The 27,635-nt window shown below is 39.2% G+C and overlaps 1 long non-coding RNA gene and 1 other non-coding gene across 2 annotated transcripts in view; one reads left to right on the top strand and one right to left on the bottom strand.

Moving 5' to 3' along the window:
- Positions 1–2,316: 2,316 nt before the first annotated feature.
- The window catches only part of LOC147998232 (uncharacterized), an 87,844-nt gene continuing 62,525 nt past the window's right edge, over positions 2,317–27,635 (bottom strand). Inside the window, exon 4 of the long non-coding RNA XR_015646555.1 lies at positions 2,317–3,119. This is a non-coding gene — a long non-coding RNA (uncharacterized LOC147998232). The remainder of the gene's footprint in view (positions 3,120–27,635) is intronic.
- On the top strand, positions 21,667–21,859 carry LOC134484231 (U2 spliceosomal RNA). Its single transcript, XR_015647160.1, has one exon. It is a non-coding gene; the product is annotated as a U2 spliceosomal RNA (small nuclear RNA).

Here is a 27,635-nt window from a genome sequence, read left to right as displayed (position 1 = left end):
AACAAAAAAAAAAAAACAGTGAGGAAAACCAGACCGTACCTGGGATGGGTCTTTGTCTCCAGAGTACTGAGTCTGTCTGCTCCTTTTTAACACCCTGTCTAGTTCAAAGAAAGGGTGGGTAGTGATGCTATGTTATCCAGCACAGGAGACAACACAAGAAACAGGAAGCTCTCCATTTTCAGGCCAATATATGGGTCAAATAGTGTGATCTTGTGCCATAGATTGATACTGTCTTTTTAAAAGGGGAGTTCTGCTGGCTCAATAGTTAAGAAACCTGGCTGTTCTTCCAAAGGACCTGGGTATAACTGTACATGATTCCAGTCCTTGAAGATTCAATGCTCTTTTCTGGCCTCTGTGGTCACTGGACATGCACATGGTACACAGACATAGATGCCAACAAAACAATTATACACATAATATAAAATAAAATTTAAATTTATAAAATAATCTGATTGGAACCAGGGAACTGTCCAACATCTGCCTTTTTCACTTCCAATATATTACTTTAAAGAAACTTAATTCATATGTGCTGAGGCAAGAAAGAGATGTTATAGACATCTCTCTTAAGACTTAGAATGGCAGCTAGACACAGTGGCTCAAATCAGTAATCATAGGAGGCAGGAGCAGGAGGATTGTTGTTTCAGGCCAGCCTGGGTTGCAGAGTAAGACCCTGTCTTTGTTACCACAAAAAAAGCACTAAGAGCCATCACAAACAAGGCTGGTTCACTTCTGTGATGTTAAAGACTAACTGAAACGGAAGAAGCAATCCTAAGGTGAGCACTCATCCATCCCTGCCTTCTGACTGTGAATACAATGTGACTAGCTGTTTCAAATTCCTACTTCCATGCCTTCTTGATCATGACATACCATATCCTCAAATTGTGAGCCCAAAAGACCCTGCTCTCTTAAAAGGGGAGTATTAATTTTAATTGCTTAATTAATTTGTTTTTTGAGACACAACCTCACTTTGTATCCCAGGCTGGCATAGTAATCGTTACTCAACCCACACTGCCTTCAACCTTGCAGCAGTTCTCTGAGCTTTCTAAATCCAGGGGTTGTAGATGGACGCCACCATGCCCAGTCAAAGAATATTTGCCCATGTAATAAATAGTGCTTACGTTCTTTGTTTTCTTTCTTCCCCATTGAGTCAACTGGGGAGATGAACACAGTGTTATCCTGCCATTTAAGCCATCTTCTTCAAGTGAGCCCCACCTCTACCCCACCACTCCCATTGCTGTTACATCTTAAGAACAAAGCCAGGACTACTCGAGGGTTCTGGGGAATGGGCAATACTTTTGTAGCACCGGTGACACTCATACCATAGTTAATAAAAACAAGAAATGCACAAAGGACACAGAGTGAATATAAATTTGTCATTTTCTGCAAACAAGTAGTAACTAGTTCTCATGGATAGAGGAAATCCAGCATTTAGCTACTAGGTATACATAGAACCTTACTTGTGGCAGGTTTCTTACATAGACATTTCCTAAGCCTTCGAAAGATGGTCTCCATAGATACCATCTTGCTCAATACTGTCTCTTGCTTTTCTTTCATACATCCTGTGCCATTCATCGATTCATTGGCACCCAGGTCCATATTCACTCTTTTCAGCTACGGGGAAATTCTTCTACCATTTATTTATTTATTTATTTATTTATTTATTTATTTATTTATTTATTTATTTATTCATTTATTTCTTTATTTTTGTTTTATTTTAATGTATTATTTTATTTGATTTGTGTTACCTATTAGTATGTTTATGATGTCTTTGAACACATGTATACATGTTTGTACATGTTCCTGTGTACGAGTGCAGTGTGCACATGCCATGACACTTATGTGGACTTCCATGAACAACCTGGAGTATGAGTCACCACCATCTAGGAGCAAGGAATTGGCCTGCTGGTTTTTCCATGGGAGTTCTGGGATTGCAAACATGTGTTACCATGCCCAGCTTTAAATGGACTCTGGAGAATCACATTCTGGTCCTCAAACATGCATGTCAAATGCTTTTCCCACTGAGCCATCACCCCAGTGGTCACTACAGACTTGCTACATTTTTTGAAAAAATATAGAAACGGGGTCTCCCATTGTAGCCTAGAATGGCCTTGAATTTACCATGCAGCTAAGGGAGCAACAGAACTGTGGTAACTCCACCTCAAGTGCCCCTTTGCAGGTGTTAGTATTACAGACATGAGCCACCATATCCGACTATAGGCCCTTTAAACATACTTCATTTGTTAGCTTACCAGGGTGAGCTCTGTCAGTAGAATATGCTGGAAAGGCATTGTAGGATGAAAGCAGCCACAACAGTTTCACGGGGATTTTTGGTTTTATGAGTATTTTCCAGGAAATTACAGAAAGTTGTTTTGCAAAGAGCATAATTTGGGGCTGGAGATGTAAATGGTAGATTGCTTTCCTAGCACAGGTGCAATAGCTACCCCGAAAAAAGCAATAAAAACAAACACATTTTCAACAAATTAAGACTCAATCTTCGTTCCTCTATGGTCCCTTCCTCCCTCCTTCCCTCCCTCCCTCCCTTGCTCCCTCTCCACCTCTTTCTTTCTCTCTGTTTCTTTATTGTAGTGGGGATCGAGCCTAGGGATTTGGAGAATAACCTTGCACTCCTGAACCTCTTACCTCAATCTGCTGAGTGTTAAAATTACAAGTATGTACTATCACACACCTGGTTTTTGCAGTGCTAAAGGTTGAACTCATGACTTCATGCATTCTAGACAAACCATCAACTCAGATAGAACCCAACACTTATTTTTGAAATACAAAGTCTTAATCCTTGTGATGCAGAACTACTTTGGTACCATGATATTCTTAGAGAAGAACTTGGACTTCAACTTTCACAGAAACTGTTTGAATCTCTCCAACCTGTCCTTTAGCTCTTGATCTGTTGCTTGCAGTACTTTACCATGAGATTTTTTTTTCTGGGAGCATAATGCCTTTTTTGGTTTCAATTTCAGCTGCATTTCTTCAATCAAAACTGTCAAGCAGCAAGAGACATCTTTGACTGCTTGCATTGCCATGACTCTTGCCTTTACAGCTCAGACTTCACTCCCACACTGCTGCTGCAAGATGAGACCTTGAAAGTTGTTCAAGACTCTGGTCTGGAAAAAAATGAAAACAAAATGATTCTCTCTCTCTCTCTCTCTCTCTCTCTCTCTCTCTCTCTCTCTCTCTCTCTCTCTCTCTCTGAGACAAGTTCTCGTTGCGGAGACCTGTCTGGGCTAGAATTCACTATGTAGACCAGGGTGGCCTTGACTTTTCATATACTCCTAGTCAACTTCCCAATAAGGCCTAAATCACTGGAAATGGCAACTATTACTGTTTATTATATGTTTGTAATTGCATAACCTAATGTGGTATTTTGATACGCATGTGAATTATGTAATGAACAGATAGCATATCCAGCTGTGTAGTGAAGCTCAGGTTTGTTACTCTAGCACTCAGGAAGCTGAGAGAAGAGGGCTGTTTTGAGTTGTAGGCCAGCCTGGGTTACAGAAGGAGGCCATGTCTTTAAAACCTAAACAAAGGAGTGGGTAAGTTTCCTCAATCTGTAAATACACAGGTCAGCCAGCCTGATGGACCATGGTTTCTCTCTTGGATCAACAAGGTGGGGGTAACTGGCCGTTACAGGTTCACCTCTGATCCTTCCATGTGCACAATGGTGCTCATGAGTGTACACACACACACACACACACACACCATGCACACACAAGGAAAAAAGAAAAGGGTAAAGCAGTTAAAGAATGAGGAATATGCTTGTTTCCTGGGCTCAATGTGGGTACAAAACTAATAACAGGCTTTCCTTCAAACTGTACTGGGTTGAAGTACTGTCGAGATGAGACTTTATCATCATATTTGACCTCTCCAGATCAATCACTATCATTCTATGCTCTTGGGTTTGCACTAGAAGCTTCACTAGTCACAGAAGCAGCTATTATCCTTAGATACCATGGTAGCAATGTAATGATCTCACAAAATATTCAGAATTCTAATCCCCAGAACCTATGAATACTTACTCTTTCATGGCAACAGAAAATTAAGGTTTCAAACTTCCTAAGGCTAGTAACCAGTTGAGCTGCAATGGGGAAATTATCCTAACTTACTTTTGCTGTGCTCAGTGCAATTACAAGTGCACTGGAAAGTGGACACGGGTATCAGAAGAGCAAGAGGTGAGAAAGAACAGACAGACTGATGCTGACTCAAGGAATGCAGGTAACCTCTGAAGCTTTAAAAGACAAGAAAACAACTCTCCCACGGATCTCCCACACAAGAATGTAATTGTACTAATGCCTTGATTTTAGCCCAGTGAGAGTCATGTTGAACTGCGAACCATAGAATTGTAAGATTACAATTACAAGATTGTGTGTATTAAACAGCAGTTTGTATTGTTTGTATTGTATAGTCTTTCACATGAGTCACAGGAAACTAAACACGTCCCATATAACCAATTGGTGACATTTATATTTTTATTTCATTGGATTTTAGTAAATTGGTTGTTTTATAATACACATAAAAATAAAGGTGGTTTCCTGTTCTTTTTTGCCTATTATGATTGTGGGGGCAATGATTTCATTAGTCATACTTCTCCTGGTTTTTTTAATGAAAAAATCCAATTTGCAACCTAGTTTTCATTTGAGATTTCATGGACCTTTTTTCAGGATATTTCATATGACTATAACTCATGCGAAAGTTGAAATATAAGACTGTCATGTTGGTATATAGTTATAATCTCAACACTCAGGAGATGGGGGCAAAAGATGGCACATTCATCTTTGAGGCCAGTTTAGGCTCATAGTAAGCCTGAGGACAAAGTCAGACATGTAGGAAGACATTGTTCCGGGAAACAAAAACAAACAAACAAACAAAAAGTAGACATGTTGGCATATGCATAATCCATTGATTAGAAGACCAGTCAAGGGTTCAAGGCCAGTCCAGACAACATAATGAATTTGAGGATAGTTTAGAGTGCATAAGATCCTCCCTCCAAACAAGGAAGGCAGACATGGTATTGTACATTTATATTCACAGCACTTGAGAGGCTAAGGCAAGAAGATCATTGTAAATTTAAGGGCAACCTGGATTACATAGTAAGCTCTAGACCAGACTCAACCAGACACATGTGAGACAATGGAAAAACAAGAGGTCGGGGAGAAGCTAACTTGGTAGGGAGCACTTACATAAACTCATAAAGTCCTGTGACCCCCAGCACCACATAAAAACCAGGAGTGGTGGTGAACTGTGTAATCCCAGCAATAACATGGTAGTATACAACTAGAATCCTGTTGCTTGAGCAGTGTAGGCAGAAAAATCAGAAGGTAAAGTCTATCCTTAGTGTCTTTTACATACATGGCCTTTTAAAACTCAGCCTGGGCTTTTTAAGATCTTGTCTCAAAAATAAAAGGTAAAGAATTTTTGGTTATTGCTGTTTTTTCCCTAAGAAAGGTCTGACGTAGCCCTGACTGACTGTGTAGTATAGTACCTCTCTATGCAGTCAAGATCAACCTTAAACTCCTGATCCTCCTCACTTTACCTTCTAAATCCTGGGATTAGAGCTGCAAGACCCCAAGCCTGATTTATGCAGTGCTTGGAATCAAACTCAGAACTGTGGGCACACTACTTGAGCATTCAACCACACTACTTGAGCATTTGTTCCCAGCTCAAATTATTTAAAGTAATTTGTTAATTCTTTGAGAATTTCATATAATGTATTTTGATCTGAATCACACTTGACTCTCTAAGATCCACTTATACTTCCATACCCTCTCCAAACTTCATGCCTTTTTTTAATTAAAATAATCATCAACTCCCATTTATGCTGTCCATACAGATAATCCCATTTGTGGCTGTATACTGCATGATTAACTGTTCTCTACACTGTGGCCAGTTAACTGCCACCCAAAGAAACTTTTCTGATGAAGTCTGAGAGCTTCACTAATTAAATATAGTTATGATTATATCTCAGCAAAGTTTCATTAATGGAATTTATAATTCTGGAGTTGTAATGACAGTGCTCCAAGGGCAATGTATTAAAATCACAGATTTGAGGCTAGCTTGGATTTTTCTTTCCTTCTCCTTCTCTTTAAAATGTTGTAAGACAAGGTTTCATACTAAAGCCTTAGCAGGCTAGAAACCTCTTCACAATCCTTCTACTCAATCAACCAAGTGTACAACCATGCCCAACTAAGTATCCTTTTATTCCTGAAAATAGAGCTTTGTAAAATATTTTCTGATAGATGTAAACTATAGACACTCAAGATCTGTTAAGCTCTGTATTGGTACTTTCAGTATCTCCAGGACTAGCTTGGATGGTATTTAATTAATAAAAGACAAGAGTTAAAATTCAGTGATGATATTTTGAATATGCACATATATTTGAGTAATCTCTTTTTCAATAATTTATTTATTTACTTTACATGCCGATTACAGTCCCCTCCCACCTTTTCTCCCAATACCACCCTTACAAATCATCCCTACATTACTCCCTCCTTTTCTTCTCAGAGAGTGGGAAGCCCCCTTTGGTTACCACCACACCCTAAGACATCTAGTCCCAGCAGAATTAAGCACCTCTTCTCCAACAAAGGCCCAAACAGGCAATCCTAGGAGGGGAAGAGGATCCAATAGCAAGCAGCAGAGGCAGTCCCCACTACAATTGTTAGGGGACACACATGAAACCAAGCTGCACATCTGCTCCATTTGTGCAGGGTGCTTAGATTCAGTCCATGGTTTGTAACTCTTTGGTTTGTAGTTCAATCTCTGGGAGGTCCCATGGGCCCAGTTTAGTTGATCCTGTAGGTCTTCTTGTGCTGTCCTCGACTCCTCCATTAAGCTCAATCATATCTTCCACTCTTCCACAAGACTACCCAACATCCACCTGTTGTTGGTCATGGATAGCTGCATCTGTTTCCATTCGCTGCTGAATGAAGCCTTTCAGAAGACAGTTATGCTATGTTCTTGTCTGCAAGCTTAGCAGAGTATCATTAATAGTGTCAGAGGTTGGCTCTCTCACATGAAATGGGTCACTGACTGCTCCATCTTTATCCCTGTGCATCTTGTAGGAAGGACAAATTTGGGGATGAAAGTTTTGTGAGTTGGTTGATGCTCCCCACATCCTCCTTCCATTGCAAGTTCTACCAGGCTTCAGGATGTGGTGCTTCGCTCTCTATATCCCCTGCTGGTAAGAGTCTCAGCTAGAATCAGCCCCATCGACTCCCCATAGCCTCCCCTACCCCAGGTAAACAGCTAGTTCCAGAGATGCCCTCACCAATTTCCATTCCTATCCCCAGACCTCTCCCACTCCCCCCACACACCTGTTCAATATCCCAATACCCCTGCTCATGCCCTCTCCCACCCAGTTGCCTCTCTCCATCCACTCTGATAAATGCTGTTTCCTTTCTGAATAAGATTCACACATGCTCCCTTGGGCCCTCTTTTGACACAGTTTCTTTGGTTCCATGTATTGCAGCGTGGTTATCCTGTACTTTATGGTTAATGCCCATTTAAAAGTGAGTACATACCATACACGTTCTTTTGGGATTGGGTTGTGTCACTCAGGATGATGATTTTGATGGCAGCTTTATTTTTTTTATTTAAGTACTTCTTTTTTTTTATTAACTTGAGTATTTCTTATATACATTTCGAGTGTTATTCCCTTTCCCGGTTTCCGGGCAAACATCCCTCTCCCCCCTCCCCTTCCTTATGGGTGTTCCCCTCCCAACCCTCCCCCCATTGCCGCCCTCCCCCCATAGACTAGTTCACTGGGGGTTCAGTCTTAGCAGGACCCAGGGCTTCCCCTTCCACTGGTGCTCTTACTAGGATATTCATTGCTACCTATGAGGTCAGAGTCCAGGGTCAGTCCATGTATAGTCTTTAGGTAGTGGCTTAGTCCCTGGAAGCTCTGGTTGCTTGGCATTGTTGTACATATGGGGTCTCGAGCCCCTTCAAGCTCTTCCAGTTCTTTCTCTGATTCCTTCAACGGGGGTCCTGTTCTCAGTTCAGTGGTTTGCTGCTGGCATTCGCCTATGTATTTGCTGTATTCTGGCTGTGTCTCTCAGGAGAGATCTACATCCGGCTCCTGTCAGTCTGCACTTCTTTGCTTCATCCATCTTGTCTAATTGGGTGGCTGTATATGTATGGGCCACATGTGGGGCAGGCTCTGAATGGGTGTTCCTTCAGTCTCTGTTTTAATCTTTGCCTCTCTATTCCCTGGCAAGGGTATTCTTGTTCCCCTTTTAAAGGAGTGAAGCATTCACATTTTGATCATCCATCTTGAGTTTCGTTTGTTCTAGGGATCTAGGGTAATTCAAGCATTTGGGCTAATAGCCACTTATCAATGAGTGCATACCATGTATGTCTTTCTGTGATTGGGTTAGCTCACTCAGGATGATATTTTCCAGTTCCAACCATTTGCCCACGAATTTCATAAAGTCATTGTTTTTGATAGCTGAGTAATATTCCATTGTGTAGATGTACCACATTTTCTGTATCCATTCCTCTGTTGAAGGGCATCTGGGTTCTTTCCAGCTTCTGGCTATTATAAATAAGGCTGCGATGAACATAGTGGAGCACGTGTCTTTTTTATATGTTGGGGCATCTTTTGGGTATATGCCCAAGAGAGGTATAGCTGGATCCTCAGGCAGTTCAAAGTCCAATTTTCTGAGAAACCTCCAGACTGATTTCCAGAATGGTTGTACCAGTCTGCAACCCCACCAACAATGGAGGAGTGTTCCTCTTTCTCCGCATCCTCGCCAGCATTTGCTGTCACCTGAGTTTTTGATCTTAGCCATTCTCACTGGTGTGAGGTGAAATCTCAGGGTTGTTTTGATTTGCATTTCCCTTATGACTAAAGATGTTGAACATTTCTTTAGGTGTTTCTCAGCTATTCAGCATTCCTCAGCTGTGAATTCTTTGTTTAGCTCTGCACCCCATTTTTTAATAGGGTTATTTGTCTCCCTGCAGTCTAACTTCTTGAGTTCTTTGTATATTTTGGATATAAGGCCTCTATCTGTTGTAGGATTGGTAAAGATCTTTTCCCAATCTGTTGGTTGCCGTTTTGTCCTAACCACAGTGTCCTTTGCCTTACAGAGGCAGCTTTATTTTTAATAGCTGAATAGTATTCCAGTGTATAGATGAACCACATTTTCTGTATTCATTCTTCAGTTAAGGGACATCTAGGTTTTTTCCAGTTTCTGGCTATTACAAATAAAGTTACTGTGAACATAGCTGAGCAAATGTCCCTGTGTTGTAATGGGGCATCTTTTGGGTATAGGCCCAGGAGTGCTATAGCTACTTCTTCAGGTAGAACTATTCTATATTTTACGAGAAACATCCAAATTGATTTCCAAAGTGGTTGTGCAAGTTTGCACTCCCACCAGCAATGGTGGAGTGTCCCCCTTGCTTCATATCCTCTCCATCATGTGATGGAGAGTTTTCATCTTAGCCATTCTGATTGCTATGAGGTGGAATCTTAGAGTCATTTTGATTTGCATTTCTCTGATTACTAAAGACTTTGAACATTTCTTTAAGTGCTTCTTGGCCATTAGAGACTCCTCTGTTGAGCATTCTCTTTTTAGCTCTGTACAAATGCCCATTTAAAAGCAAGTACATACCATACATGTTCTTTTGTTTTTTTTTTTTTTTTGTTTTTTTTTTTTCAGAGCTGGGGACCGAACCCAGGGCCTTTCGCTTGCTAGGCAAGCACTCTGCCACTGAGCTAAATCCCCAACCCCCACATGTTCTTTTGGGATTGGATTGCCTCACTCAGAATGATGATTTTGATGGTGCCTTTATTTTTAATAGCTGAATAGTATTCCATGTATAGATGAACCAATTTTTAAAAAATAGTGCCCATTTTTTTAATTGGGTCATTTTGGTTTGTTATTATCTAATTTCTTAAGTTAGTGCTCTGTTGATTGAAAAGTTGTTGGTGAAAATATTTGTGCACTCTGTAGGCTGGCATTACGTTCTGTTGACTGTGTCCTTAGCCTTGTGAAAGCTTTTCATGAGACCCCATTTATTGTTGAGTTTAGTGTCTCAACTATTGGTATTCTGTTTAGGAATTCATCTCCTATACCAATGAATTCAAGGTAGTTCCCCACTTTCTCTCATATTAGATTTAGTGTATCCAGTTTTATGTTCAGGTCTTTGACCCACTTGTACTTGAGTTCTGTGCAGGGTGGTAAATGTTTGCATTCTCGCACATGCAGACATCCAATTAGACTAACACCATTTAATGAAGATGTTTTCTTTTTTTCCATTGCATGGTATTGGTTTCTTGGTCTCTCTGTTTCTATACTGATACCATATGGTCTTTATCACTATCATGCTATAGTTTTCCTTGAAATCAAGGATGGTGAGACCTCCTGAAGTTCTTTTATTTTACAGGATTGTTTTTAGCTATCCTGGAATTTTTTGTTTTTCCATATGAAGTTGAGAATTTTTCTTTCAAGGTCTGTATAGAACTGTGCTGGAATTTCAATTGGAATAGCATTGAATCTATAGATTGCTTTTAGTAAAATGGCCATTTTTACTATGTTAATTCTACACATCCAAGAGCAGAGAATATCTTTTCATTTTTAGATATTTTCCTCAGTTTCATTCTTCAGGGAATCAAAGTTCTTGTCATAAAAATCTGTCACTTGCTTGGTTAGAGTTACAGCAAGATATTTTATATTATTTGTAGGCATTGTATAGAGTATTTCCCTAATTTCTTTCTCAGCCCATATAAAGAAAGGCTACTGATTTCTTTGAGTTAATTTTGAATGTAGCCACTTTGCTGAAGATATTTATCAGCTATGGGAGTTCTCTAGTAGAATTTAGGGGGGTCACTTACATATATTATCATATCATCTGCAAATAACAATACTTTTACTTCTTCAATTCTGATTTGTTTTCCTTTAATCTCCTTTAGTTGTCTTATTGCTCTATCAAGTACTATGTTGAATAAGAAGAAAGTGGGCTGCCTTGTTTTGCCCTTGATTTTAGTGAAATTGCTTTAATATTCTCTCCATTAAATTTGAAGTTGGCTATTGTCTTGCTGTATATTGCTTTTATAATGTTTAGGTATGCACCTTGTATCCCTGATGACTCCAAGGCTTTTACCATCAAGGGATGTTGGATTTTGTCAAAGGCTTTTTCAGCATCCAGTGAGAATCATGAAAATCATGTTTTTCTTTCCCTTTGTTTATTTGGTTGATTACATTGCTAGATTTTTGTATAATGAACCAGTTGTGTATCCCTTGGATGAAGCCTACTTGATCATGATGGATGATGTCTTCGATGAGTTCTCCAATTCAGTTTCTGAGTATTTTACTGAGTACTTTTAGATCAATTATCATAAGGGAAAAGTCCTGTTCTGTTTTGGTTTTTTTTTTCTGAGTCTTTGTTTAGGTATCAGGGTGACTGTGGCTTCATAGAATGAGTTTGACAATGTTCCTTCTATTTCTATTTTGTGTAATAGTTTGAGGAGTTTTGGTATTAGCTATTCTTTGAAAGTCTGGTAGAATTCTAAGCTAAAACCATCTTGCCCTCGGCTTTTTTGTTTGGAAGATTTTAATGACTGCTTCCATTTCCTTAGGGGTTATAGGACTATTTTAATAGCTTACTTGATCTTGATTTAACTTTGGTAAGTTGGTATCTCTCTAGAAAATCATCTATTTCATTTAGATTTTCCGATTTTGTGGAGTACAGGCTTTTGAAGTAAGATCTTTGAATTTCCTCAGTGTCTGTTATTATGTTTCCCATTTCACTTCTGATTTTGTTAATTTAGATACTGTTTCTCTGCCTTTCAGTTAGTTTGGCTAATGGTTTGTCTATCTTGTTGATTTTCTCAAAGAATCACCTCTTAATTTAGTAGTTTCTTTTTATTGTTCCCCGTTTCAAATTTACTGATTTCAGCCCTGTGTTGAGTATTTCTTGCCATGTATTACTTTTGGGTGACTTTGTTTTTGTTTTGTTTGTTTTGTTTTGTTTGTTTTTAGTTTGTTTTTTTTTTGAGCTTTCAGATGTACTTTTAAATTTTTAGTATGAGAACTCTAATTTCTTTTTGAAGGCACTTAGTAATATTAACTTTAACTTTCCTCTTAGCACTGCTCTTTCATTGTGTCCAATAAGTTTGGTTATGCCATGTCTTTATTTTCATTGAATTCTAGAAAGTCTTTAATTATTTTCTTTATTTCTTCCCTGACCCAGGGATCACTCAGTGGAGAGTCATAGAGTTTCAGTGAGTTTGTATGCTTTCTGTTGTTTAAGTCCAGCTTTAATTCATGGTGATCTAATAAGATACAGGGAGTTATTTCAATTTTCCTGCATCTGTTGAAGACTGAGTTGTGACTGGCTATATGGTCAATTATAAAAAAGGTTTCTGAAGGTCCTAAGAAGACTTTAGTGTTTGGGTAAAAGGTTTTGTAGATATCTGTTAGGTCCACTTGATTAATAACCTTGACTAGTTTCATTATTTCTATGTAGTTCCTGTCTCAATGACCTGCCCATTGGTGAGAGTAGGATGAAAGTCTTCCACTATTAATCTGTGGGGTTCCATGTATGATTTAGTCTTTAATAATGTATCTTTTATGAATGTAAGTACTCTTGCCTTTGAGAAATAAATGTTCATAACAGACATCCTCTTGGTGGACTTTTCCTTGATGAACATGAAGTGTCCTTCCATAACTCTTTTGTTTACCTTTGGTTGAAAGTTTATTTTATTAGATATTATAATGGCTAGTTCAGCTTGCTTCGTGGGTTTGTTTGCTTGAAAAACTTTTTTCTAGGCCTTCACTCTAAGGTAATGTCTATTTTTATTGTTAAGGTGTGTTTCCTATATACTGCAGAATGATGGATTCTGGTTTTATATCCATTCTGATAGCCTGTGCCTTTTTATTAGGGAATTGATCCATTGATATTAAGAGATATTAATGACCAATGATTGTTAATTCCTGTTATTTTGATGTTTGGTGTGTGTGTGTGTGTGTGTGTGTGTGTGTGTGTGTGTGTGTGTGTGTGTGCGCGCGCGTGCTTCTGTGCTTCCCTTATTTTGTTTCCACCGGTGTGGAAATGTTTATTTCATGTATTTCCTTGTGTTGAGTTAACCTCGTGGGTTTTTGTTTCCCTTCAAGTATTTTCTGTAGGGCAGGGTTTGTGGATAGATACTGTTTAAATTTGGTTCTGTCTTGAAATATCTTGTTTCCTACATCTATGGTGATTGAGACTTTTGCTATGTATAGTCATGTAGGTAAGACATCTCTCCAGACCCTTCTGACTTTTAGCATCTTTGGTGAGAATTTGGATGTTCTAACTTTGTATGTTACCTGATCTTTTCCCCTTATAGCTATTAATACTTTTTCTTTATTCTGTGGATTTTGTGTTTTGATTATTATGTGGCAGGAGGATTTCTTTTCTGGTTCAATCTCATTTGGTGTTACATAAGCTGGTTGTATGTTTATAGGTGTCTCTTTCTTTAGGTTGGGGTAATTTTCTTATATGATTTAGCTGAAATATTTTCTGATCCTTGGATCTGGGACTTTTCACCTTCTATTCCTATTATTCTTATGTTAGGTCTTTTCATAGTATCCCAGATTTCCTGGATGTTTCGGGTAAGGAATTTTTAGATTTACAATTTTCCTTGCCTATGTATCAATTTGTTCTATTGCATGTCTACTCCTGAGATTCTTTCTCCTATTGGTGATGCTTGTGTCTGTTCTTGTTCTCTTTCCTAGGTTTCCCATGTCCATGACATCTTCAGATTATATTTTTTCTTTTTATTCCTTCTATTTCCATTTTCTGGGCTTGAACAGCTTTATTCATCTTTCACTTGTTTAATTGTGTTTTCCAGTGTTTCTTTAAGGGATTTATTACTTTCTTTTTTAAAGGCCTCTACCTATTTGATTGTATTTTTCTGTATTTATTTTTAGAAGGATTTATTAATCTCTTTAAAGGCATCTATCATTTTTTTTTTTACTTTAGCTAGTTGACTTTTATAGAGTACGATACCAATTTCTTTTTTTTTTATTAACTTGAGTATTTCTTATTTACATTTCGAATGTTATTCCCTTTCCCAGTTTCCGGGCCGATGTTCCCCTAACCCTTACACCTCCCCTTCTATACGAGTGTTCCCCTCCCAATCCTTCCCCCATTACCGCCCTCCCCCCCAACAATCACGTTCACTGGGGTTTAGTCTTATCAGGAGCAAGGGCTTCCCCTTCTACTGGTGCTTTTACTAGGCTATTCATAGCTACCTATGCAGGTGGAGCCCAGGGTCAGTCCATGTATAGTCTTTGGGAAGTGGCTTAGTCCCTGGAAGCTCAGGTTGGTTGGCATTGTTATTCATGTGGGGTCTTGAGCCCCTTGAAGCTCTTCCAATCCTTTCTTTCATTCCTTCAACACGGGTCCCATTCTCAGTTCAGTGGTTTGCAGCTGGGATTCACCTATGCATTTGCTGTATTCTGGCTGTGTCTCTCAGGAGAGATCTACATTCGGTTCCTGTCAGCCTGCACTTCTTTGCTTCATCCATCTTGTCTAACTGGGTGGATATCTATGTATGGGCCACATGTGGGGCAGGCTCTGAATGGGTGTTCCTTCTGCATGTTTTAAACTTTGAATCCCTATTTCCTGCCAAGGGTATTCTTGTTCACCTTTGAAAGAAGGAGTGAAGCATTCGCATTTTGGTCATCCATCTTGAGTTTCATGTGTTCAGTGCATCTAGGGCAATTCAAGCATTTGGGCTAATAGCCACTTATCAATGAGTGCATACCATGTGTGTTTTTCTGTGATTGGGTTACCTCACTCAGGATGATATTTTCCAGTTCCCTCTATTTGCCTATGAATTTCATAAAGTCATTGTTTTTGATAGCTGAGTAATATTCCATTGTGTAGATGTACAACATTTTCTGTATCAATTCCTCTGTTGAAGGGCATCTGGGTTCTTTCCAGTTTCTGGCTATTATAAATAAGGCTGCGATGAACATAGTGGAGCACGTGTCTTTTTTATATGTTGGGGCATCTTTTGGGTATATGCCCAAGAGTGGTATAGCTGGATCCTCAGGCAGTTCAATGTCCAATTTTCTGAGGAACCTCCAGACTGATTTCCAGAATGGTTGTACCAGTCTGCAACCCCACCAACAATGGAGGAGTGTTCCTCTTTTCCACATCCATGCCAGCATTTGCTGTCACCTGAGTTTTAGATCTTAGCCATTGTCACTGGTGTGAGGTGAAAATTTAGGGTTCTTTTGATTTGCATTTCCCTTATGACTAAAGACGTTTAACATGTCTTTAGGGGTTTCTCAGCCATTTGGCATTCCTCAGCTGTGAATTCTTTGTTTAGCTCTGAACCCCATTTTTAATAGGATTATTTGTCTCCCTGCGGTCTAACTTCTTGAGTTCTTTGCATATTTTGGATATAAGGCCTCTACCTGTTGTAGGATTGGTAAAGATCTTTTCCCAATCTGTTGGTTGCCGTTTTGTCCTAACCACAGTGTCCTTTGCCTTACAGAAGCTTTGCAGTTTTATGAGATCCCATTTGTAGATTCTTGATCTTAGAGCGTAAGTCATTGGTGTTTTGTTCAGGAAATTTTCTCCAGTGCCCATGTGTTCCAGATGCTTCCCCACATTTTCTTCTATTAGTTTGAGTGTATCTTGTTTGATGTGGAGGTCCTTGATCCACTTGGACTTAAGCTTTATACAGGGTGATGAGCATGGATCAATCTGCATTCTTCTACATGTTGAAATCCAGTTGAACCAGCACCATTTGCTGAAAATGCTATCTTTTTTTCAATGGATGGTTTTGGCTCCTTTGTCAAAAATCAAGTGACCATAGGTGTGTGGGTTCATTTCTGGGTCTTCAGTTCTATTCCATTGGTCTATCTGTCTCTGTACCAATACCATGCAGTTTTTATCACTATTGCTCTGTAATACTGCTTGAGTTCAAGGATAGTGATTCCCCCTGAAGTCCTTTTATTGTTGAGGATAGTTTTAGCTATCCTGGGTTTTTTGTTATTCCAGATGAATTTGCAAATCGTTCTGTCTAACTCTTTGAAGAATTGGATTGGTATTTTGATGGGGATTGCATTGAATCTGTAGATTGCTTTTGGTAAAATGGCCATTTTTACTATATTAATCCTGCCAATCCATGAGCATGGGAGATCTTTCCATCTTCTGAGGTCTTCTTCAATTTCTTTCTTCAGAGGCTTGAAGTTCTTATTGTACAGATCTTTTACTTGCTTGGTTAAAGTCACACCGAGGTATTTTATATTATTTGGGTCTATTATGAAGGGTGTCCTTTCCCTAATTTCTTTCTTGGCTTGTTTCTCTTTTGTGTAGAGGAACGCTACTGATTTAGTTAATTTTATACCCAGCCACTTTGCTGAAGTTGTTTATCAGCTTCAGTTGTTCTCTGGTGGAACTTTTGGGATCACTTAAATATACTATCATATCATATGCAAATAGTGATATTTTGACTTCTTCTTTTCCAGTCCGTATCCCCCTGATCTCCTTGTGTTGTCTGATTGCTCTGGCTAGAACTTCAAGAACTATATTGAATAAGTAGGGAGAGAGTGGGCACCCTTGTCTAGTCCCTGATTTTAGCAGGATTGCTTCAAGTTTCTCTCCATTTAGTTTAATGTTAGCAACTGGTTTGCTGTGTATGGCTTTTACTATATTTAGGTATGGGCCTTGCATTCCTAATCTTTCCAGGACTTTTATCATGAAAGGGTATTGAATTTTGTCAAATGCTTTCTCAGCATCTAATGAAATGATCATGTGGTTTTGTTCTTTCAGTTTGTTTATATAATGGATCACGTTGATGATTTTCCATATATTAAACCATCCCTGCATGCTTGGGGTGAAGCCTACTCGATCATGGTGGATGATTGTTTTGATGTGCTCTTGGATTCGGTTTGCCAGAATTTTATTGAGTATTTTTGCGTCGATATTCATAAGGGAAATTGGTCTGAAGTTCTCTTTCTTTGTTGGGTCTTTGTGTGGTTTAGGTATAAGAGTAATTGTGGCTTCATAGAAGGAATTCGGTAGTGCTCCATCTGTTTCAATTTTGTGGAATAGTTTGGATAGTATTGGTATGAGGTCTTCTATGAAGGTCTGATAGAATTCTGCACTAAACCCGTCTGGACCTGGCTCTTTTTGGTTGGGAGAACTTTAATGACTGCTTCTATTTCCTTAGGAATTATGGGGTTGTTTAACTGGTTTATCTGTTCCTGATTTAACTTCCGGTACCTGGTATCTGTCTAGGAAATTGTCCATTTCCTGCAGATTTTCAAATTTTGTTGAATATAGGCTTTTGTAGTAGAATCTGATGATTTTTTGAATTTCCTATGATTCTGTAGCTATGTATCACTTTTCACTTATGATTTTGTTTATTTGGATACACTGTCTGTGTCCTCTCATTAGTCTGGCTAAGGGTTTATCTATCTCGTTGATTTTCTCAACGAACCATCTTTTGGTTCTATTGATTCTTTCTACGGTCCCTTTTGTTTCTACATTTTGTTTCTACTCAGCATTGAGTTGATTATTTCCTGCCTTCTACTCCTCCTGGGTGTATTTGCTTCTTTTTGTTGTAGAGCTTTTAGGTGTGCTGTCAAGCTGGTGACATATGCTCTCTCATGTTTCTTTCTGCAGGCACTCAGAGCTATGAGTTTTCCTCTTAGCATAGCTTTCATTGTGTCCCATAAGTTTGGGTATTGTTGTACCTTCATTTTCATTAAATTCTAAGAAGTCTTTAATTTCTTTCTTTATTTCTTCCTTGACCAGGTTATCATTGAGCAGAGCATTGTTCAATTTCCACATATTTGTTCTTCCCTTATTGTTATTGAAGACCAGCTTTAGCCTGTGGTGGTCTGATAGGATGCATGGGATTATGTCTATCTTTCTGTATCTGTTGAGGCCTGCTTTTTGACCAATTATATGCTCAATTTTGGAGAAAGTACCATGAGTTGCTGAGAAGAATGTATATCCATTCGCTTTAGGATAGAATGTTCTATAAATATCTGTTAAGTCCATTTGGTTCATGACTTCTCTTAGTCTGTCTACATCTCTGTTTAATTTCTATTTCCATGACCTGTCCATTGATGAGAGTCAGGTGTTGAAATCTCCTACTATAAGTCTGTGAGGTGCAATGTGTGTTTTGAGCTTTTGTAAGGTTTATTTTACATATGTAGTTGCCCTGTATTTGAAGCATATATACTTAGGATTGAGAGTTCATCTTGGTGGATATTTCCTTTGAGGAATATGAAGTGACCTTCCTTATCTTTTTTGATGACTGTTAGTTGAAAATTGATTTTATTCGATATTAGAATGGCTACTCCAGCTTGCTTCTTCTGACCATTCGCTTGGAAAGTTGTTTTCCAGCCTTTCACTCTGAGGTAGTGTCTGTCTTTGTCTCTGAGGTATGTTTCCTGTAGGCAGCAGAATGCAGGGTCCTCATTGCGTATCCAGTTTGTTAATCTATGTCATTTTATTGGGGAGTTGGGACCATTGATGTTGAGAGATATTAAGGAATAGTGATTATTGCTTCCTGTTATATTCATATTTGGATGTGAGGTTATGTTTTTGTGCTTTTCTTCTCTTTGTTTTGTTGCCAAGATGATTTGTTTCTTGCTTTTTCTAGGGTGAAGCTTGCCTCCTTATTGGGCTTTACCATTTATTATCCTTTGTAGCGCTGGATTTGTAGAAAGACATTCTATAAATTTGGTTTTGTCATGGAATATATTGGTTTCTTCATCTATGTTAATTGAGAGTTTTGCAGGATACAGTAACCTGGGATGGCATTGGTGTTCTCACAGGGTCTGTATGACATCTGTCCAGGATCTTCTGGCTTTCATAGTCTGTGTCGAGAAGTCTGGTGTGATTCTGATAGGTCTGCCTTTATATGTTACTTGACCTTTTTCCCTTACTGCTTTTAATATTCTTTCTTTATTTTGTGCATTTGTTGTTCTGACTATTATGAGACGGGAGGGATTTCTTTTCTATTCCAATCTATTTGGAGTTCTGTAGGCTTGTATGTTTATGGGCATCTCTTTCTTTAGGTTAGGGAAGTTTTCTTCTATGTTTCTGTTGAAGATATTTACTGGTCCTTTGAGCTGGGAGTCTTCACTCTCTTCTATACCTATTATCCTTAGGTTTGATCTTCTCATCGAGTCCTGGATTTCATGTATGTTTTGGACCAGTAGCTTTTTCCGTTTTACATTATCTTTGACAGTTTTATCAATGATTTCTATGGAATCTTGTGCTCCTGAGATTCTCTCTTCTATCTCTTGTATTTTGTTGGTGATGCTTGTATCTATGGCTCCTTGTCTCTTCCTTTGGTTTTCTATATCCAGGGTTGTTTCCCTGTGTTCTTTCTTCATTGCTTTTATTTCCATTTTTAATTCCTTCAACTGTTTGATTATGTTTTTCTGGAATTCTTTCAGGGATTTTTGTGATTCCTCTCTATAGGCTTCTACTTGTTTATTATGTTTTCCTGCATTTCTCTAAGGGAGTTCTTCATGTCTTCCTTGAAGTCCTCCAGCATCATAATCAAATATGATTTTAAATCTAGACCTTGCTTTTCTGGTGTGTTTGGATATTCAGTGTTTGCTTTGGTTGGAGAATTGGGCTCCCATGATGCCATGTAGTGTTGGTTTCTGTTGCTTGGGTTCCTGGCCTTGCCTCTTGCCATCAGATTATCTCTGGTGTTACTTTGTTCTGCTATTTCTGACAGTGGCTAGCCTGTCCTATAAGACTTTGTGTCAGGAGTGCTGTAGACCTGTTTTCCTGTTTTCTTTCAGCCAGTTATGGGAACAGAGTGTTCTGCTTTTGGGCGAGTAGTGTTTCCTGTCTATAAGTCTTCAGCTATTCCTGTGGGCCTGTGTCCTGAGTTCACCAGGCAGGTCAGTTGGAGCAGAAAATTTGGTATTACCTGTGGTCCCGAGGCTCAAGTTTGCTCGTGAGGTGTTGCTTATGAGCTCTCCGCGAGGGCAGCAACCAGGAGGACCTGCGCTGCCCTTTCCGGGAGCCCCTGTGTACCAGGGTCCCAGATGGCGTTAGGTGTTTTAGTCTGGAGTCAGAAATGTTGGCAGAGTGTGTTCTCTTCTGGCTTCCCAGGCGTGTCTGCCTCTCTGAAGGTTTAGCTCTCCCTCCCATGGGATTTGGGTGCAGAGAACTCATCTATCATTTTTTGTAAGGTTGGATTTAAGGTAATTTTCTTGTGCTTTGGTTATGTTAGAATATTCACGGCTTGCTGTAGTGGGATAGCTTTGCTCCGATGGTGCCACGTTAGCCTGACCCTTGTTGATTGTGCTCTTATTCCAGTCTTTAGCCGTCTGGTTGTGCTTGGATGTATGTCAAGTATCAGGAAAGTAGACCTAATCTGGATGTTCCCAGTGCAGCAGGTCTCTAGTAAGTAGTTTTAGACTGGATGTTCTTTGTGTGCATGGATGTTCCTTGTTTGGTGCGCCTGGTTGTTCCTTGTTGGGTAGACCTGAAAGTTCTTTCTTCGCCAGACCTGATGGAGGCTGGAAGAACAGTGGCCAAGACAGGGGAAAGCCTGCTTGTATTAGCTCTTTATCATGTTGTTTCCACCCACTCCTAAAGGTGTTTCTTGTGTTCAGAGTTATTGCTGCACTGTTACAGTAGCTAAACACTACTTTATAAATTATGTATCTCTCATTATAATAGTCTGTAAACAATACCATTATATTTTATGTGTGACGGGTTCTCGCTGTGTAGTACTGGCTAGCATGGAACTAATGTTTCTGACTCACTTTCCTGAGTGCTGAGATTACAACTGTATGTCACCGCACCCTGAAATAGTGTGTGTTTGTGTGTGTGTTTGTAATTTATACTTTCTACACCTCTGGAGAATGGACCAAGCCCAAAATTTGTTTTACATAATAACCTAACATTCTGTTATTAAAACATCATTTCCCACTCACTATCTTATTAGAAATTTCTACCAGCCCTGTGAGATGAGTCAAGTTCCAAGAATCTGTCTTCAGAAATATATATGTATATGTGTGTGTGTATATATATATATTTATACGTATATATATACATATACATATACATATACATAACATATATATATATATATATATATATGTTAAGAGTTCTCACTGCTTTTCCAGAGGACCTGAGTTTTGTTCCCAGAACCCCCGTTAGGCAGATCATAACCACTTGTAATTCCAGCTCCAATGCGCCATTATAGCCTCCTTGAATACCTGTACACACACACACACACACACACACACACACACACACACACACAAAGACACACACACACACGTTAAAGCATAAAAATCCTAAATAAAGAAATATAGATGTTAAGAAATTAGTCCAAGATCTCTCAGTCAATTAGTACTAGAAATTAGTATATAAAGCTCCAGCCTCAGCTTGATGATTCACAGTCCACACTTGGAGGAGAAAGCAAAGTTTGACTTCTAGGCCATTCTGGAATACTTAGTGAGAACCTAACTCAAAAAATAAAACCAACAAGCAAAATGACCCCTCCCCCCAATGAAAACAAGTTGATGTATCAGCACATAGCTATCGTCCCAGAACTTGAATATTAGATGCAGGAGGATCTGGAGTTCAAGGTTGTTCTTACATAGTGAGTTCTAGGTCCACCTGGGCTTCATGAGAGCCTTCCTAAAAAGTATTTATAAACTATTTGTCATTTTTCTGTCTTCTGCCTAGAATAAAGTATATAATATCTGTTCTCTTACACTTAATATCTTGGTATGTTCTCTGTCTAATGACAACAAATTAAATGGATTTTGGGAACTTGGGGGTGGAATAAGACTTGCTTTATCCACTCTAGGGAGTAACCTGATATTTCAGTATCTCTAGGATTCGTACCTTCTCTGGTTTGGGGTGAAAGTTTAGGTGGTAAAACATGAGGGTAACACGTTTTGTAACTCTTTTTTTGTTGTACATTTATTTATTGTGGTGGGTGTGGTTTTGTGCTACAGTGTGTATGGAAGTCAGAGCACACTTGAAGAGGCTGATCTTCTATGTGGATTCTGAGGGTCAACTCTGGTCTTCACACTGTGTACTAAGTACCTCTACCTGCTGAACAATCTCGCTTGTTCCCTTCGCCATTCTTTGTTATTGGGAAGTAATTTTATTTAGGTGCATGTGCTTTAGTTTGAAGATTTATCCTTTTCAGCACATAAGCAGTGCTTAGACATTTGGAGCCAAACTGCTGAGCCAGTGAGATGGCTCAGCAGCTAAAAGTGTTTTCTGTATAAACGTGACAACCTGAGTTCAATACCCAGAACACACATAATGGTAGAAGGTTAGGTCTGACTCTTCTGACCGCTCCCATAGCAACATGCCCATACATATAAACAGACAAATCCATTAATAATAAATAAAGGCCTGTACGGTAGCTCACAGCCATCTATGACACAAGTTACACATGATTGAACACTCTGATCCTTTGGCATTAGGTATGAACTTGGTACACATAAATACATGCAGGAAAGAGATAGAGAATAGAAATAAAGCTTTATTTTTTTTTAACTTTTCTGAGACAGTGCTTCACTCTGTAGACCAGACTGGCTTCGAACACACAGAGATCCTTCGACTTCTGCCTCCTGAGAGCTGGGGTTAGAGGCATGTGGACCACAGTCAGCAACATAAATAAATCGTTTTGAAAAATGAATAAAATAAGTACATCAAATAAAAATTTAGAGTCAAACTGCTAGGTAGCAAGTTCTAATCTGTGTATCCATCACAGGAAAATTATGATATCATTTCTTGAAAAAAAAAAAGAAGAAAGTAGAAGCTGTTAGAATGCCAGTTTACATTTTGATATCGTTTCTTACTCTAAATTTCTTAAGATTATTAAAACTTCAAGAAGGTCACATGTTCTTCCTAGTGGCTGCCGCTGCGGAGAGCTCATAAGCAACACCCCACGAGCAAACTTGAGCCTCCAGACCACAGGTAAGACCAACTTTTCTGCTGAAAGCGACCTGCCTGGTGAACTCAGGACACACAGAGGCAAAATTCCTCTAGGACCAGACACTTCCGGTATTTAGTGGGAGTCCCAAATCAGCGGATCCCTGCCCACAGCAGCTCTCTGCTCCCAAACCCCGTGGGAGAGAGCCCTCACCGCCTGGTCAGGTGGGCACTCCCGAGACTGCAGAGCGGAAGAGACCACCAACACTGCCCACCCCTGCCCACATCCCTGGCCCAAGAGGAAACTGTATACGGCCTCTGGGTTCCCATAGAGGAGGGCCCAGGAGCAGCAGGTCCGCTGCATCGGAGACACCGCCTGAACCTGAAGGGACCGACCAGATAAACAGTTCTCTGCACCCAAATCCGATGGGAGGGAGAGCTAAACCTTCTGAGAGGCAGACACACCTGGGAAACCAGAAGAGACTGCACTCTGCACACATTACTGATTCCAGAGGAAAACACCAAACACCACCTGGAACCCTGGTGCATGGAAGCTCCCGGAAAGGGCTGCGCAGATCTTCCTGGTGGCTGCCGCCGTGGAGAGCTCAAAAGCAACACTCCACGAGCAAACTTGAGCCTCAGGACCACAGGTAAGACCAACTTTTCTGCTGCAAGTGACCTGCCTGGTGAACTCAAGATACAGGCCCACAGGAACAGCTGAAGACCTGTAGATAGGAAAAACTACACGCCCGAAAGCAGAACACTCTGTCCCCATAACTGGCTGAAAGAAAACAGGAAAATAGGTCTACAGCACTCCTGACACAAAGTCTTATAGGACAGTCTAGCCACTGTCAGAAATAGCAGAACAAAGTAACACTAGAGATAATCTGATGGCGAGAGGCAAACACAGGAACCCAAGCAACAGAAACCAAGATTACATGGCATCATCGGAGCCCATTCTCCCACCAAAGTAAACACGGAATATCCAAACACACCAGAAAAGCAAGATCTAGTTTCAAAATCATATTTGATCATGATGCTGGAGGACTTCAAGAAAGACGTGAAGAAATCCCTTAGAGAAGAAGTAGAAGCCTACAGAGAGGAATCGCAAAAATCCCTAAAAGAATTCCAGGAAAACATAAATGAACAAGTAGAAGCCCATAGGGAGGAGTCACAGAAATCCCTGAAAGAATTCCAGGAAAACACAATCAAACAGTTGAAGGAATTAAAAATGGAAATAGAAGCAATCAAGAAAGAACACATGGAAACAACCCTAGATATAGAAAACCAAAGAAGAGACAAGGAGCCGTAGATACGAGCTTCACCAACAGAATACAAGAGATAGAAGAGAGAATCTCAGGAGCACAAGATTCCATAGAAATCATCGACTCAACTGTCAAAGATAATGTAAAACGGAAAAAGCTACTGGTCCAAAACATACAGGAAATCTAGGACTCAATGAGAAGATCAAACCTAAGGATAATAGGTATAGAAGAGAGTGAAGACTCCCAGCTCAAAGGACCAGTAAATATCTTCAACAAAATCATAGAAGAAAACTTCCCTAACCTAAAGAAAGAGATACCCATAAGCATACAAGAAGCCTACAGAACTCCAAATAGATTCGACCAGAAAAGAAACTCCTCCCGTCACATAATAGTCAAAACACCAAACGCACAAAATAAAGAAAGAATATTAAAAGCAGTAAGGGAAAAAGGTCAAGTAACATATAAAGGGAGACCTATCAGAATCACAACAGACTTTTCGCCAGAAACTATGAAGGCCAGAAGATCCTGGACAGATGTCATACAGACCCTAAGAGAACACAAATGCCAGCCCAGGTTACTGTATCCTGCAAAACTCTCAATTAACATAAATGGAGAAACCAAGATATTCCATGACAAAACCAAATTTACACAATATTTTTCTACAAATCCAGCGCTACAAAGGATAATAAATGGTAAAGCCCAACATAAGGAGGCAAGCTATACCCTAGAAGAAGCAAGAAACTAATCGTCTTGGCAACAAAACAAAGAGAATGAAAGCACAAAAACATAACCTCACATCCAAATATGAATATAAAGGGAAACAATAATCATTATTCCTTAATATCTCTCAATATCAATGGCCTCAACTCCCCAATAAAAAGGCATAGATTAACAAACTGGATACGCAACGAGGACCCTGCATTCTGCTGCCTACAGGAAACACACCTCAGAGACAAAGACAGACACTACCTCAGAGTGAAAGGCTGGAAAACAACTTTCCTAGCAAATGGTCAGAAGAAGCAAGCTGGAGTAGCCATTCTAATAACAAATAAAATCAATTTTCAGGGGCGGGAGAAAAAAATCAATTTTCAACTAAAAGTCATCAAAAAAGATAAGGAAGGACACTTCATATTCATGAAAGGAAAAATCCACCAAGATGAACTCTCAATCCTAAATATCTATGCCCCAAATACAAGCGCTACATACGTAAAAGAAACCTTACTAAAGCTCAAAACACACATTGCACCTCACACAATAATAGTAGGAGATTTCAACACCCCACTCTCATCAATGGACAGATCATGGAAACAGAAATTAAACAGAGACGTAGACAGACTAAGAGAAGTCATGAGCCAAATGGACTTAACAGATATTTATAGAATATTCTATCCTAAAGCAAAAGGAAATACTTTCTTCTCAGTTCCTCATGGTACTTTCTCCAAAATTGACCTTATAGTTGGTCAAAAAATGGGTCTCAACAGGTACAGAAAGATAGAAATAATCCCATGCCTGCTATCACACTACCACGGCCTAAAGTGGGTCTTCAATAACAATAGGGAAGAATGCCCACATATACGTGGAAATTGAACAATGCTCTACTCAATGATAACCTGGTCAAGGAAGAAATAAAGAAAGAAATTAAAGACTTTTTAGAATTTAATGAAAATGAAGGTAGAACATACCCAAACTTATGGGACACAATGAAAGCTGTGCTAAGAGGAAAACTCATAGCGTTCAGTTCCTGCAGAAAGAAACAGGAAAGAGCATATGTCAGCAGCTTGAGAGCAAACCTAAAAGCTCTAGAACAAAAAGAAGCAAACACACAGGAGGAGTAGAAGGCAGGAAATAATCAAACTCAGAGCTGAAATCAACCAAGTAGAAACAAAAAGGACCATAGAAAGAATCAACAGAACCAAAAGTTGGTTCTTTGAGAAAATCAACAAGACAGATAAACCCTTAGCCAGACTAATGAGAGGACACAGAGACTGTGTCCAAATTAACAAAATCAGAAATGAAAAGGGAGCCATAACTACAGATAGAGAGGAAATTCAAAAAAATCATCAGATCTTACTATAAAAGCCTATATTCAACAAAATTTGAAAATCTACAGGAAATGGACAGTTTCCTAGACAGATAGATACCAGGTCCCGAAGTTAAATCAGGAACAGATAAACCAGTTAAACAACCCCATAACTCCTAAGGAAATAGAAGCAGTCATTAAAGGTCTCCCAACCAAAAAGAGCCCAGGCCCAGACGGGTTTAGTGCAGAATTCTATCAGACCTTCATAGAAGACCTCATACCAATATTATCCAAACTATTCCACAAAATTGAAACAGAGGGAGCACTACCGAATTCCTTCTATGAAGCCACAATTACTCTTATACCTAAACCACACAAAGACATAACAAAGAAAGAGAACTTCAGACCAATTTCCCTTATGAATATCGACGCAAAAATACTCAATAAAATTCTGGCAAACTGAATCCAAGAGCACATCAAAACAATCATCCACCATGATCCAGGCATGCAGGGATGATTTAATATACGGAAAACCATCAACATGATCCATTTTATAAACAAACTGAAAGAACAAAACCACATGATCATTTCATTAGATGCTGAGAAAGCATTTGACAAAATTCAACACCCCTTCATGAAAAAAGTCCTGGAAAGAATAGGAATTCAAGGCCCATACCTAAACATAGTAAAAGCCATATACAGCAAACCAGTTGCTAACATTAAACTAAATGGAGAGAAACTTGAAGCAATCCCACTAAAATCAGGGACTAGACAAGGCTGCCCACTCTCTCCCTACTTATTCAATATAGTTCTTGAAGTTCTAGCCAGAGCAATCAGACAACAAAAGGAAGTCAAGGGGATACAGATCGGAAAAGAAGAAGTCAAATATCACTATTTGCAGATGATATGGTAGTATATTTAAGTGATCCCAAAAGTTCCACCAGAGAACTACTAAGGCTGATAAACAACTTCAGCAAAATGGCTGGGTATAAAATTAACTCAAATAAATCAGTAGCCTTCCTCTACACAAAAGAGAAACAAGCCGAGAAAGAAATTAGGGAAACGACACCCTTCATAATAAACCCAAATAATATAAAGTACCTCGGTGTGACTTTAACCAAGCAAGTAAAAGATCTGTACAATAAGAACTTCAAGACACTGAAGAAAGGAATTGAAGAAGACCTCAGAAGATGGAAAGATATCCCATGCTCATGGATTGGCAGGATTAATATAGTAAAAATGGCCATTTTACCAAAAGCGATCTACAGATTCAATGCAATCCCCATCAAAATACCAATCCAATTCTTCAAAGAGTTAGACAGAACGATTTGCAAATTCATCTGGAATAACAAAAAACCCAGGATAGCTAAAACTATCCTCAACAATAAAAGGACTTCAGGGGGAATCACTATCCTTGAACTCAAGCAGTATTACAGAGCAATAGTGATAAAAAC

This window comes from Rattus norvegicus, chromosome X (genome assembly GCF_021556685.1).
Source record: "Rattus norvegicus strain SHRSP/BbbUtx chromosome X, alternate assembly SHRSP_T2T, whole genome shotgun sequence".
NCBI lineage: Eukaryota > Metazoa > Chordata > Mammalia > Rodentia > Muridae > Rattus > Rattus norvegicus.
Note: the sequence above shows the minus strand (reverse complement) of the source record. Positions and strands in the feature narration are given on the sequence as shown.